This window comes from Ixodes scapularis, unplaced genomic scaffold (assembly GCF_016920785.2).
Source record: "Ixodes scapularis isolate PalLabHiFi unplaced genomic scaffold, ASM1692078v2 PGA_scaffold2__306_contigs__length_199485367, whole genome shotgun sequence".
NCBI classification, from domain to species: domain Eukaryota; kingdom Metazoa; phylum Arthropoda; class Arachnida; order Ixodida; family Ixodidae; genus Ixodes; species Ixodes scapularis.
In genome coordinates this window covers 115,718,295-115,733,889 of record NW_024609857.1, presented here as the reverse complement: position 1 = coordinate 115,733,889, position 15,595 = coordinate 115,718,295, and the positions used below count along the sequence as shown (strand labels likewise).

Here is a 15,595-nt window from a genome sequence, read left to right as displayed (position 1 = left end):
CGATCTGTTCTCTCTTCCGCCTATGTCTTTTGCTTTGGAAAAGTCCGAATATATCGAATTCTTTCCGGTCGCCACGACAACACCCACTTCCTTCTTAGAATTTCACGTTCCGTCTCTAGGAGCTCACTTCTACGATCTGAAATCAAGCTTCCTGCACATCCAGTCGAAAATCGTGCGAGCCAATGGCGATCCCGCGAGCACCACCGCGACGGACGGAGCTGTCACGCACGATAAGGTCATACCGGTTCAGGCATTTGGAAGCTCCCTTTTTCAATACTTACACGTGTATCTGAATCAGACTTTGGTGAGCCAGAACGAGAATTATGCTTATCGTTCCTATCTCAATATTCTCCTGCACGCAAACCAGACGAGTAGGGATCACTCTCTTTCTGCGATGTTGTACGAAAAAGACCCGGTAAATACGTCCGAAAAGCTCAACCTTCCCGCCGATGCTAAGGGCCTCATGCGACGTTTCAAAAGAACCGAAGGAAGTGCGCTCTGTGATTTCTTTTGTCCTCTTATGAGTGACATATGTCACCAGGACAAGCTTCTCTTAAACGGGGGGGATATTCGCATCGTACTGCGGCAAAATACCGAAGATTTCAGGCTCGCCGCTTCCACGGTTCCCCATGCAGAAACACGTCGTCCCACTTCCTCGCATTGTGCTCTACATTCGACGCGTGCAAGTGGCCTTGACGGTGCTTGTGGGCATCGAAAGACGTCTGCAGTCCTCTCCTGCGACTTATCTACTACGTGGGGTGGAGATCAAGACCAGAACCGTTTCTCCCGGTGTGTCGCACATTAGGGAATTGTAGTAGACCGTTCCCGCAGCTCGCTAAGCACCCGGATAGCGCTCCGTAATCCTCCACAAGACCTTGAACTATGCAGAAAAGGCTGGCGGCGCGCATGCGCAGGTGCGGCGTTTTCTTCGGGGATGCCGTAGCGGAGGAGAGAAACGATCTACTACAATTCCCTATTGTCCTCGACGATCTGTATCCGCATCGAGTGCCGTCAAAGCTCCTCGTCGCTTTCGTGAAGAGCGAGGCGTTTCAGGGAAGTCGCGAGCACGACCCCTTCGAGCTCGAACACTTCAACCTGAAAACGGCGGTCCTGGACGTGGGTGGCTGCCAACAGACGGAGCAGTTTGATTTTGCTCAAGATCTGTACATGAAGGCCTATATGAGCTTCCAACACCGCCTCAATCGAAGAGACATCCCATACTCTAAAGGTGCCTTCTCAAAAGACTCCTTTCTGCTCTACTACGTTTTGACTCCGGACAGGGAAGAGCAGTGTCTTTGTCCAATCTCCACGGCGAACGTGAGACTCACCTTGACCTTCAAGCAAGATCTAACTAAAGCCATCACCATTCTCTTTATGTCAGAAACGCCTCGCGTCCTGGAAATTGACAAGGAGAGAAACGTCAAGTTTGCCGCTTGAAATGGAAGAACACGAATTTTACCCAATGCTCGCGGGAAATCACCGCACGCGTCCCTGGTTTCGTGGCACGTTCACGTGCGACGAGATTGGTCAAGAGACAGCGTCACCCAGTCTTTACGTAGTGAACACGGCACCGAGGTCTTCGTTCGGTGAAGACTGGGTTCTTTTCTACGTATGCCCAAAAGACAAGGCAATTAGTTATTTTGACTGTTTCGGAATGATTACGATTCACAGGGAATTTTACGACTTCATTGGAGGCGCAGCGAGTTTCTTCTACTCCAAGAGAAGAATTCTAGGAACTCTGTCTCACACGTGCGGACTTTACTGTCTATACGTGGGTGCGCGCCTGTGTTGCGGTGTACCGCTCCGCGAGTGCATTCAAGCTTTCTCGGCGAGCGACTACTGACAGAACGACCGACACATTTCCATACTCGTGCGCAAGCAATTTCCTTCTCCCGCTTTAAAGCTCTCCTGCTGCTCCGCTCTGTAACCGGATCTCGAAATAAGGCCACAAAAAGGACACAAAGCGAGGATGGATCTTTTTCTCTTTTTTATTCAATATGCATGCATCTAAGATATTCTCAAAACATGGAGAAACAGATGGCGCGCGACAGCTCTTTACACAAATATCAAACACTTGGTGAAAAACAAAAAAAAAAAACAACCTCGCGCTACATAAAAATGGCTCTTTACAATACCCTCTGTACACACACACACACACACACGCACACACACACAAATGCATCAGCTTGAAATGAAAAAGAAAAAGCACTTCACAAAGGCTCCAATGTCCGAAAGGAAGAGTTGAAACGCCGTCAGAGTCGATGAAGCGCTTGTTGTCAAACGGGTTGAGTCCTATCTTCTCCGGCCACGACCACAGTCTTGTTCTCGCACAACTTACGAGCGATAGTCCGCTGCGAGATCTTGTGCAGAGTTTGTTGCTCGAGAGTTTGAACGTACAGCTCGTAAGTTAGCTTGCGGGACTCCCACCTTTTCACTCCTTTCGCCCTCGCGTAGTGCTCTCTAGAGGCTAGTTCGATCGAATAGAGTTTGGGTTTTAAACGCACAAATCCAAGAACGTGATCTTTTGGGAGCTCGTTTCTGAACACTCCTAATTTCATTTTGTTTGCGGGAGAGAACAAGGGGTGATCGACTGGGTACCCAAAAGTATCCAGGTGAGTTTCGGCTAGAGTCGCGAGCTTCGAGTCTACATCCGGGTCGGTGATTTGGAGGATGAACGAGTCCGTGTCGCTGTACGCTGCGCGAGCGTCGGGGAAAACGCGCCTGACCTGCTTGTAGAAAAATTCGTACATGACCAGTTTGGACATCTCTAGGATAGAGAAGCCCGCGTACACGGGTTGGTTCAAGTGTATAGGGTTCTCTGGGAAAACTGAAAGATCACCACGGTCGGGCTAATTGCCGCAAACTGTCTGAGGTTAGGTTTCTGCAGGTTTTTCAGCACTTCCTCCTCCCTCATGCTAATGACAACGTTATTGTACTGACGTGGGTTTTCGATAGTCTTGTCATAAATTGAATTCATAATGAGCTTAGATAGGTTCTTTTGAAAAACATTTGTCGCCTGTTGTTAAGTAACGAAGGATTTTGTTAGAAATAATTAAGATTTGTTTTAAAAAAAGTCTATCTTTCCACAGTTGCGTCGGCATCGTTTTTTTTTTTTTTTTTCTTTAGCTTTCTTTGTGAGTGTCGGTGTTTTGGAGGGAGCATTTGCGTGGGCAGAGCGGCCGGGAGGGGGAGCGGTTCCCACCGCGGTCGTTAAGAAACGTCTCGGGTTTCGGGAGTCTGCTCGGTCAGATCCCTTCTTGCAGCTGGTTGTGGCTTTTAGCCGAATGTGCCTGTATATAGAGGGTTTTGCCGCTTAGTGTAAAATTGTCGCTTTTTGCCCGATACAATAACTTAGCGGTTGGCGCCAGTCAGACTGGGAAAATTGCAGAGAACAACTCTGCAAGGAATTTAGGTTTGACAGTTGGAGCGCCAGGATGACAGCTCGCCGACCATTGGACGACGGTGTACCACGTGGGAGTGGTGAAATTTGAAGTGATTGGCCCATCTCTGGAGGGAAAAAAGGCCTCTACGAGGCTAGAAAAGGGCTGCCGAGAGGATTCTCGGGAATTCGGCTCTTGAGACTGGGGACTAAAGTACGGGGTTTTAATTTTGGAAGTTTTGGTATTACCGTTGACTTGTCGTTTTCTTTTGAAAATAAACGTGGCCACACTGTCCACCGTAAACCTACCAACGCCGTAATGTGTCCAGCGGGATCGAACAACTTTAGCTTTTCTTTTTCTTATTCGACTTCCCGGGGGACTACCATCGGGCGAACACCATCATCGGTCGTCACCAACCTGACCGGGCCCCCTCCCCATGGAAAGTTGACTCCTGTTTTCGGAGGTTGTGGTTAAAGTCGATGAAATCTTTAAGAAATGCCCTCTGCGAAAACTTCAAAACGCGATGAATAACCTTTAGTTTTAAGCCCAACTCCAGATACAGCTTGAGATTTCGGTAGTGGATAATGTAATTGCGTTTCGGGTAAAAGGTGAGAAGCAATTTTCGCTCAGACTCTCGCTGGGGTAGGTGAAATTTTTCGACGAGCGCTTTTTGATAGGGTGAGAGCCATTCGAGCGGGACTCCTCGTTTCTCGGGAGCCAGGGGAAAGTCCGCGTGCGAATCGTGTAGTTCCCGAGGGTAGTCGAGGTCCACCTCTAAAATGTAACCTTCGGGCGCGTCGTCGGGAACCTGCTGGAAGTGGAGAGCGTCGATTTCCTCGCGGTCTAGCCAGCGAAAATCTGCGCATGGAAGGGATTGTTGCATGGTGGAAGCGTAAAGACCGTTGACGTCAAGGTCTAAAATTTGACAAACCGCCGTGTTCGGATAGAAACATGCGGTTCCTGGCACGTTAACCCTCGTGTTGCGAATGGCACATTGAACGATTCCTCCTCGCAAACCCGCTTCGATGAAGAGATACGCATCCACGTCGTCGAGCAGCTCCAGTTTCACCCCAGTTTGTTTAAGTGCGCAGGCGAGACTGAGCGCGGGGAGGGAAACGTAGTGTAACGGACCGAGCTCGTACGTGTCTAAAGTCCATTTCCTGAAATTTTGGAACACGTCGGCGAGAAGTAGGCAGTCGAGTTGCAGGTAGCAGTCACTGTATTCTTCTAGGCTTTTGAAATTAAATGTTTCAAAGACGGTTTGGGCGTGACGGTAGTCCTCCTCTGAAATTTGGCTGTCGTTAAGCTTGTTGTAAAACGACTCGGGCGGCGGTAGCTCGGGCTCCCGGTAAGCCTCGAAACTGGTCACGTAGTCGTAGGGAAATACGCCTTTTTGCGACAGAAGCTCAACGTGCTGCGGAAAAGCCTGATTTAGACAGCACAGGTTTTCTAGTCCCTTGGAACGGAGGTCCTGAACCAGCGCGTCCAAGCTGGCGGGGAGAAATGCCAGACTGTCGAGAAACCGCAAGTTACCCACGTCGAGTCGCTTATATTGCTGGCAGCTAGTGGCGAGCACTTTAATATCTTTAGACTCGAATAAGTCGAGTTTGGGTAGTATAAAGGCCAGGTCATACGAATGGCTGTGCGCGAGCACTGGAATGACTTTCTTGTTTACTCTCAGATTTAAATTGCATCCCTGACACAACGACTGCCTGTACGATCCGCTGAAGTGGTCGTGATCTCTGACTTTTCTCTTTCGATTTCCAAACGATTCGCCACAAATCGCGCAGTGAGAGGCCGACGCATGAGCCTCTTCGTTCACGCTCACCATTGGCACTTCCTCACTTCGAATCCATTCGCCAATGAGCTTTGACAATTGATTAAGGATGGAAATGAACTTTTCCACCCAGTCCTCGCCCCGGTACAAAAACTGCTCGACGATGCGCGAGTCCGTGGATCGGATTACGAGTATGCAAAACGAACTGGGGACGTGCTTCTCGTAAGCCTGACCCATGTTTTCCGCTTCCAGAATGGCCTCGAAATCGTAGACGCAAAAGAAGGGGAAAGGTTCCATCGTGTGTGGGCTCCGGAAATACAGCGCGTCCCCCTTTGCAGGACACACTGTTCGGACTGCCTTCTTTTTTTTACACAGCGATAAATGACTCCCCAGCGCAGTGCGAAAGCGAAAGCCCATCATACAAACGCAGACGAGCGAGGAACAGCGTGGGGACGACCCTTCCGTCATAGTCAATTACTTGAGCAAAACCTACAAACAGAAGGGTCGATCGCTTCTGGCTCTACTGAGGCCGGTGCTCACCTGGGACCCGCAAACCTTGGAAATTTCGATCGACGAAAACCCTCTAGAGGGATCCAACATTGTGGACCTGGTTTCCTATTTAGTTTCACGCTCAAAGAAATTGCCAGTTCCGGCTCATTTCGATCGCGTCACGAGGTTATTGGTCAAAGAGAACCTGCCAGTGACCATCGTGAATCACGATCGCTTTAAAAGAAGGACCCTCAAAGCGCGGGTGACCATTCGTCGAGGTGCGTCTTCTTCTTCGGTCATTTTGCCGAAGCTCCTTCGTATCGCTTCCCCGGAGCAGCGGACTGGGTCACCGACCCCATCGCCGACCGAACCGGCTCCTGCTGATCCCGTTTCTACCGCCGCACCTCGTGCCACGCAGCGCCTGGTCGAGAGAGCATGGAAGAAATTCTAGACAAGGACTACTTTAACGACGAGGAAATTCTTTCCGCTTTTCACCCACGACACCGAGCGAAGGTCGAGAGGCTCCTCGGCGCGGTTTCCTCGGTAATTGCCTACACCCCCCGAGGGAACGCTGGTGGTTCACGGAGAGCCGCTCGAGGGATCAAGCATTGTAGAGCTTCTTCACTACGAGCTGTACAACAGGCAGCCTCCATGGATGAGAGGCGCCACCATTTCCTCTCTCATCAATTGTCACCTGAACCTGACAGCGTTTCGAGCTCGCAACTAGCGACCAACAAAGCAGTGCGCCCAGAAAGCATGTCTTCGTCACAAAAGAAGGGGAGAAAGGCCGTCTACTACGAAGCAAGTCATCCAGCCTCTTTCGGTGGAATCAACAGGCTCGCACTACATACGGGACGAAGAACGGCGGAAAAGTATCTAGAAGGATCGGACGCATATACGCTGTTCAGTAAAACCAAGCGCCCTCGCGTTTACCGCAAAACGCTATCTTTGAGACTGCGAGACGTCTATCAAGCTGACCTAGTGGAAATTAAAAAAAATTGCCAGATACAACGATGGAATTTGTGATTGATACGTTCTCACGATTTCTCACCGTCGTCTCCATAGCTCGAAAAACGGGCGAGGAAGTTGTCAGGGGGTTGAAAATTGTCTTTCGCAAAATGGGGAAAAGCAAGCGTTTATGTACGAATCGTGGTCGTGAATTTTACGGAAGATTGGCCCTCTCGTTTCTGGAGAAAAACAACATTAAATTGTATTCCGTGAATTCGAAGCAAAAGGCTTCGATAGTGGAACCGTACAGCGCACCATAATGAGTCGGGTTTACAAGTACTTTGAGTATGCACGAACCAAACGATTAATTGAAATCCTCCCGGAAATCGTCAAATCTTATAATTTTAGCCACCACAGGACACTGAACGCTAGGCCGGTCGATGTTACCCCACAGAACCAGACCGAATTTTTCTTTCACTTGTACGAGTACGGAAGACCACACACACGGCGACACCCGCCGAGTACGGCACCGAACGAGTTCACTTGTTTTCCAGTCGCTAGCTTTTGGGTATACAAGCGACGAGTACGGCATAGCGCACGCACGGCGCGGTGGCCGCCGAGTACGGCACCGTACGAGTTCACGGGTTTTCCAGTCGCTAGCTTTTGGTTATACGCACTAACTTTTGCTACATATGGTCGGTAACTACCACGTATACAGAATTAAAACAAAATCAGCTTACCTCCTATCTTTAGACGGCGAGCGCAACAGAGGTAGGTGGCGCTCGGCTTGCGTACTCGTTGAACGAGAACGATCGTGACGTCACGTTCACATAGCGGCTCATTTCCAGTGTTGCCGGGTCCTCGAGCGGCTAGTTTCGGTTTTGTTGGCCGCGCCCCAAACAAAACTTTGAGGCGTCGATATCTTTAAAACTAGGCACAATAACGAGAAAAAAATTACACCTTGCAATTCAGGGTCGCTGACTGCACTAAAAACAGTCAAAACCCCAATATCAAAAGTATGGACCGGAGTTGCCCTTTAAGCGGTTTCGGAAGCAATGTGCTCGTAGCTCAGCATTTTTCTTTCGGCAACGTAGGCGATCGGTTGGTGAGTCATGAGCTCCGTCGGAGCGGTGATAACGGCCCAGCCGGGCCGCGGTGACAGGCATGACGCTTCTACTTCGGACTCTCAGATTATACTGCCTCCCCTGCCAACTGGAGCTGCGGTGTTGAACACCGTGTTTCTGCACGCTGACACCCGCGGGCGCCCGTACCGCGTCGAGGACTTTCGCGACGCCCTGGGCCACCTGGAACTGCTCCCCGGGGTTCTCGCCTTGGGGGCGTTCCAGATGAATCACGTCTGGAGTGTAATCGGAAGACCCTTGCGGCGGGTGACCTCGTCGTCAAGGGCCGACGATGCATCGTTGTCGACCCGGGCAACCGCGACATCCGCGTCAAGCTCCACTGGCTCCTGTATCACGTCCCCGACGACGAGGTGAAAGCCGCACTCGCCCTTCACGGCACGGTACCCGAAATGGGAACCGAGAAGTGGCGGGTGCAGGGAGTCATGGACTGCGGGTCTATGACGCGCACGGCTGTCATCCGGCTTAACCCTGGGCTCGGGTTGGACAAACTGCCGGATCAGCTGCGTATTGCCGGAGGGCAGGTGCTCGTCGCGGCGCCGGGCACGGCACCACTCTGCCTGCGCTGCGAGCGGACCGGCCATATACGCCGCGACTGCCGGGTGCCGAAGTGCCAGTCCTGCCATCGGATTGGTCACGACGCCGCCCATTGCGTCAAGACCTACGCTGCGGCAACGGGCCTCGGAGCTGGTCAGGCCAACGCTGACCACCTCATGGACGAGGCGGATGCGGAGGAGACAATCAAGGGAGCGGGTCTTTCTATCGGGACGCCTGTGAGCGGAACCTCCCAGCAAGTTGACCCACCCGGGTTGGAGCACCCGCTCAAGACGACTGACGCCGCCACCGCAGCCAATCCTGACGTGGCGTCAGCCAGGAAGGACAAGGCGACGACAGGGAGGGATGAAGTGTCGACGAAAGGGGCGCCAATGAAAGCGACTGAGGGGCAACAAAGCAACGAAGTCATCATGGTCGATGCTATAGTGCGCTCGCCTCAAAAAGGCCGCGTGAACAGGAGTCCGACACCTCAAAGGTTGGCAACGATTCAAGCCAGTCTGAACCACCAGTGAAGACTGCGCCAACGAAAAAGAGAGTCCCGCGACCTTCTCCGAGCTTCGTGTCTGAACCCAGAGGCCCGGACAAGCCGGCCGGCTGATGCGGCCCCGAACCAGCCCTTGGTGAGAGTCTCTCGACTATGTGAGTCCCTGTTTCGCGAGGACGTCCAACCTTTTCAATAAAGTGAAGGTCGCGACGCTGAACGTCCGTGGGTTGGCCTCGCGTCGAAAACAATATTAGGTTAGTAGGCTTCTCATCGATAACGAGATGGACATCCTCGCGATTCAGGAGACAAAAGTTCAAATTGACGAAGGGACTGCGCGCCTGCTGGTTCCTTTCTTAGATTATTTTGAAGTTTGTGTAACGCGCGCAAATGGAATGTCTGGGGGGTGTATGTTGTTTTTAAAGGTATACGGTCCATTCGTCACATGCGCACTCGTCACAGGACGATTGGTCACAGGACGATTCGTCACACAGGAACATTCGTCATAGGATGACTCGTCACGCGGCCAACCGGTCCTACAATAGTTCGTCCCTCCAAAAATGTATTGTTCAATTTTGTTCGGGCGGACAACGTGCCTCACCTCATATCTTAGTATGTCTTTGGCTTCTGAAAGGCGAAGAATTTGTAACAAACGTTTTAGCTTCTGGTTCGGTCCCGAACATTGAATGTTGGTTCGGCCTGACAAAGTGGGTCATCTCTTCTCATAGCACGTCTTTCGCTTGTCAAGGTCGAAGAATTTGTAGCAGACATTTTAACTTCTGGGTCCGTCCCAAACGGTGAATGGGGAGGCCATATAAAAGCGACCATTTTCGAACTCGAGCTATATTTAAAAGGATGGAGGTGACCGCAACAGAGAGAAGTGGAGCCATGCAGCTGCACGAGGGGTTCTCGTACACAGGCATGCAGCAGAAAGAATTCCGATACTTATTGGTTTTCTCGAAGAGGTGTATGCAAGGCAAAGTAAAAACTTATTTGGCTGCCAGTCGGGTTATTGCTCGTTCAAGCCAGCAACTTAGGTCAACCTGCTGAAGAGTCGTGATATGATGAAAGGAAAAGCGGATGAGCATCGTAAGATTAGTTTTTCTAACTATTGGTTTATGTCACAGTGGGAAGTCGTGAAACTCCTCATCAGGGAATGTGGGCGGTTGTTGAGATTTACCATTTACTATCGTCCCCTGCCCGATCGATGTGACCAGTTGCCCGCATGACGAGTCATCCTGAGACGAATGTCCCTATGTGACGAATCGCCCTGTGACCAATCGTCCTGTGACGAGTGCGCATGTGACGAATCGTCCTCATCCCGTTTTTAAGGAAATCGTTGAATGCACAAGTTGAATCTGTCATTGCCGACAGTGAAGGGCGGTTTGTTATATGTGATTGCATCATTTCTAATGTTGGGTACCGGATAATTAATACAAACGCACCGAATGACTCGAATGCAAGAAAAGGTTTTTTCGAGGGCATCTATACTTATTTAGATTGTCACAGAAAGATTTTTTTGTTGGGTGACTTTAATTGTGAATGCGACGCACGGGACCGATCCACTAAATATCTTCAACGCGATAGTAGCACAAAATTTTTAGAAGAGATGATAACGGAGTTTATGTTACAGGATGTTGCTAATTTCCAAAGGCGTACCGAAAGTGTATGGTATACGCATTTTCAGTCCTCAAGCCATGCTCGCCTCGATCGGGTGTATGTTTCTATTGAAGTTTTAACTGGCTTTGACGACTACAATGTGTCACCGGTCTTTTTTTCCGATCATGCCTTGGTCTCTTTTGTCGGCGAGAAACGTGAAAATCACAGCTTCCGGTGGGAACTGTGGAAGCTTAATAATAACCTACTCCAGGATGAGATATTTAATGAGAACATCGAGTTATTGTTTAGCGAAATGACCAACGAGAATAGCACCGCGAGTGTAAGATGGGAACGATTTAAATGCGAATTTAAATTATGTGCCCTGGACCGCTCCAGCACCCTTGCATACTGGTCGAAGGCAGAGGAAAAGCTGCTTCTCAACGACCTTCAAAGGTTATGTAAACTGGAATGCGAAATTCCAGGAAGGTTTGCGGATCAACTTAAGACAGCTAAAAATAAAATCGCCGAACTAGAAGCCGAAAAGTATAAAGGAGCCCTTGTTCGGGTCCGCGCTGAAAAATACATTTTGGGCGAGCAGCCAACGAAACGGGCATTAAGCGCAGAAGCACATTATGTAAAGAAGAAAAACATATTTGAAATAGAACTCGATGGCGTGCTGAGTAGGCGTCCCGAAGCCATAGAAAAAGCATTTACTGATCACTACAGTAATCTCTTCCGGCGGCAGGATCGCGGCAGTGACTCACGACTTGATGAGTATCTCGCGGTAATGCCACGCCTCAGTGACGAGATAAAGGAATGGCTTGAAGAGCCTATAAGTGTGGCTGAGGTCGAGCGTGCGATTGATGAACAGGCGACAAAAAAATCTCCAGGCCCCGATGGGCTGACTGCCGGCTTTTACAAGAAATATACACACCTCGCAGCTGGTCATCTTCACGCTGTATTAATTGAGGCGTACAAAACCAAAACGTTGCCGCCTTCTTTTCTAAACACGCACACTGTACTGGTTCCCAAAAAAAGACGACGAGCAAAAGTTAAGAGACATCAGGAACTACCGGCCGATAGCATTAGCGAACGTGGACTACAAAATATTAATGAAAGTTTTAGCTCGGCGATTGCAAACTGTTATTGGTGAAATAGTAGGAGAGTACCAAACCTGTGGTATTAAGGGACGGTTTATTTTTTCAAATATTCACACTGGAAGAAGTATATTAGAATTGTGCCATGAATAACTAGACTAGGTAGCCATGCTCCAGATAGATCTGGAAAAAACTTTCGATCGTGTGCAACATCAGGTACTTTATAAAATACTTGAACACGTTGGAGTCGGTAAAATTATTCTCAGTTTTGTCTAAATGGTATACACGGAATGCACTACACAGCTCGTTGTTAACGGCAAACCGACACCGCGCATTAGTCGAGTCATCAGTCAAGCAAGGATGACCGTTGTCGCCGTTGCTGTTTAGCACTTATTTAGAGCCATTTTGCACAAGCGTAATGAATAACAGTCTCGTTAAAGGGTTTTCACTCCAAAATATAAAAATCAAACTTCTCGCATAAGCGGATGATGTTGCTCTATTCTGCAAGGATAAGAGAAGTATTGTTGAGGCAGCACGCGAGGTGAAGGACTATTGCGAATTGACTGGTGCGGCTGTCAATTGGCAGAAGTGTTGTGGCCTTTGGCACGGATCATGGGCTACCAAACCAGATGTTTTTCAAGGTATAAATTTTACGTCGACGCCGGCCAGGTATCTTGGTGTTCCACTGCAGCATTACAAAAACTCCAATGCGTACTGGGTTTCGGTAGTTGAGAAAATAAGCGAGAAGGCTAGTAAGCGGAGAGGTTGGGAAATGTCCATTTTCACGCGCATAACTGTTTGTAACATTTTTTTACTTGCGAAATTCTGGTATGTTCTTCAGATTTTGGCGTGCTCTAGATTAAACTTACAGAAGTTGCACCGCGTCTTCGCTGTGTTTATCTGGCAGTCTGGATGTGAAAGTGTGCGTCGCGATAATTTGTTTTTTCGCGTTTGTAAGGGGGGACTGTCATTTTCTCACGTGTTTGTAAAGAAAGTAGTTTCGCATTTTATGTTTCTTAGAGAGCAAACCTACCCCTTTCTTCGTGCTGTAATTCAAAACAGACTGCCAGAGCCCCTACCTATGTATGTTGTTTCTTCGTATTGTCGCGAGCAACGCAGGCTTGGTAGTTTCCTTCGTGAGGTCATTGAGGCGTACCGTTTTCTATCCGCACGTTTCTCCCAGGAGTATTTGGCGAGTGTCACGCGGAAGCGTTTAACGCGTGATATTATTGATAGTGTCTTTCCTATGCCTGTGTACCGCCCTCTGTTTCATGCAGATCCAGGACAAGACGTTTTGTCCAGAGTCAAAAAGATGTCAGTCGCACCGTGTATAAAAACATTTTTCTTCGAGTTACACACAAACTGCCTTCCTGTGAAAAAGTGGCTTGACCAAAGAAATGTTTTTGTTCCATGGGGGACTGTTTTTTGTGTAAAAGGCCGGAAACTATTGAACACGTATTCCTAGACTGCTGGGACGCTTTACTGTTCTGGGACGTCCTCCAGCGGACTATCAAAAAAGATTTACCGTTAACACCACATGGTACTAGGTTCCTTCCCGTAGGTAAAAATAACGAAATTCCTGCGGATCTTGTCATGCTCCTGGGTCTGCATGCAATATGGCGTAGCAGAATGGCGGTTAGGCATGCCGATGTGGACGTGCGCCCAGTAAGATTGTATTTTATAGAATCTGTCTGAAACCAAAATCTGTCTATTCCTCTCCAGAGTGCCCGCCTGACTGGATGCCAACTCTAAATGCACTGGAGAACTTAAAAGAATTTTAGTCCATTCACGCGTACTATCCACCGTGTATGTGATTTTAACATTGTGTGTAAATTTTGTTTTTTGTCAAAGCAGGCAATAAAAAAAAATGTGCTCGTAGCTCAGGGGGTAGGGTGTCGAGCTGCTGTGCCCAAGGTAGAGAGGTCGATTCCCAGCCGGCCGCGGAGTCTTTCTTAGCGATTAAAATGCATTTACCACGCAGCGATTCAAATGATGCACGTGACCATCATGTGACCGCAGCGCAGCGCAAACCCTGTGCGACATCACGTGAGCGCCCTCTGTCGGACGCAGCTCGAACCCTGTGACATCACACGTGAGAGGCCCTGAGCGCCGCAATTCAAGTCCTATAGCGCCCTCTCTTCGACAAAGCCCGGACCCTGTGACATCACGTCGTTGTTATCAGATGATGACCACAGCTGTCACCACCTGGTCAACCACGCTTGTGGTTTGAGGTCTGAGGTACGTGACCTCACACCTGTACCGTGTACCTCGGGGGGCGGGACTCGGGCGAACTCCGATTGGTCACTGGCCAACGCCCATGCCCTGTCATTGCTCCCTGGGATGGGAGAGAGGGAAGAGGCCCCGCCCTACGGCTCTGTGATTGGTCGGGGCTGGCCCCGCCCCCTTGGGGCTTTGATTGACCGGTGGCCGAGTTGGTACAGGTTTCCTGCTACTGCAGACGGTAAAGTTTCGTTCCCACTAATACTTTTTCTTAGTAAAACGTGACGATTCGGCGATGTCGTGTTCGCGCTAACACTGTCGTGATTTGTAGCTCGGGGAATTTTATATTTCCTTATTTGTTGGGGCCGTTTTTCCAACTTACCACACGGTGCCTTTTTTCCAAGGACATGTGACCGGACCGCCCGAAGGCCATGAGGATCGGGGAAACCCAGAGATAGAGAATCCTTTGGGGACCTTTTTTCCTACTTTCCACCTGGGTCCATTTTCTCCGGGGACATTTTGTCCGGGGACTTTTTTTCTGAGGAGATTTTTTCGAGGACATTTTTTCTTACACCCTTATTGTCGGTATTGGGCTAATGAGTTTACTTCCCTTGATAGCACGAGCGCGCACGCCTAACCAAAGCACGGCCATAGCCTCTTTTATACTCACGAAGCCTGTTAGTTCCACGATAGAGTCATGAGTGCAAGGTCGAAGATTTGGAGCGCGTGGATCTGGTAGCACAAAGCATCAAAGAGTCATTTCTCGGGGAACCTGGATGTCAGTGCACAGCTTTTGCGGCGAGGACCCGAAACACACTTGTTCGCTCGGTGGCGGTGTGTTTCGGCGTCTCGCCGCAGCGGGCGCCAGTCACTTTGCTCTCCTCTTATCCGTTGTCTACCAGGCTTTGTCAGAGCGATCTGCCAGGCTTTGTCAGTATATGGTTATGGCACGGCGGAAGCTGACGTGCGCGTTCTTTACTTGTTGCGAACAATGCACCATTCTCAGGCACGGCCCAGCGTGCGATATTTACAGACCAGCATGTGCACGTTTGTCGCTTCGGAAAGCGAGCAAAGCACGCCCATACCCTAGATGGCAGCTACCAGAAGCTCTTTTGAGAAAAACTTATAAAACCGTGTTGCGTGTTCTTTTTTTTTTAGTAGTAAATTATTATTTGTTATCAGTTATCGAAGCCGAATTGCAAACGCAATATCGGCGAAAAAGGTAAATTGTGACGGAGTGGACAAGTGCCCACTTACCTTTTGTTACCACTTCCCCATGTACGAGATGCCCTATGACGACTTACCCCATTTGACGAGTTTACCTATGACGAGTTGGCTGCGACGAGTTGCCTTGTGACGAGTTCTCCTAGACCCGATAGACACTGCAGAACGGTCAATTGTCGCCGAGTAGGTTGCGGCGCACTTACGTTGAAAATACCGGACTTGAAAGATTCAATCCGAGATATATGTCGACACGGCCAGTGCAGAACAACCGCTCAAACAAAAAATGAAAGCCGTTTACAACTCCCTGTAACACCGAATTAGAGCGCAGCTCTTGAGGAGGGAGGGGGAATGGTACTGAGGGGAGGGTATACTCCTCCTTCCTCCTCCTCACCTCCTCATCCTGCCTGTTACTCGTCCCTCCGAGCGGCGTCGCCGTCGGCGTAACCGTGAGGTCACGTGACCCTCGTGACCTCAGGATGTCACGTGACGTTACCGGGGTCACGTGACCTCACGTGGGTCACGTGACCTCACGGTTACTCCGACGGCGACGCCGCTCAACCCGGAAACGGGCGCCTAAGAGCTGGGCTCTAAAAAAGATAGAGTTGGAAAGCAGAGCTCCTTCAAGACCAGAACGGGGGTGCGATCACAAAGACTAATCTTCAGGGGCATACAAACTAACGCGTTAC

The 15,595-nt window shown here is 49.7% G+C and overlaps 1 pseudogene; it reads right to left on the bottom strand.

Moving 5' to 3' along the window:
• Positions 1-1,011: 1,011 nt before the first annotated feature.
• On the bottom strand, positions 1,012-5,454 carry LOC121836579 (annotated as a pseudogene).
• Positions 5,455-15,595: the final 10,141 nt, after the last annotated feature.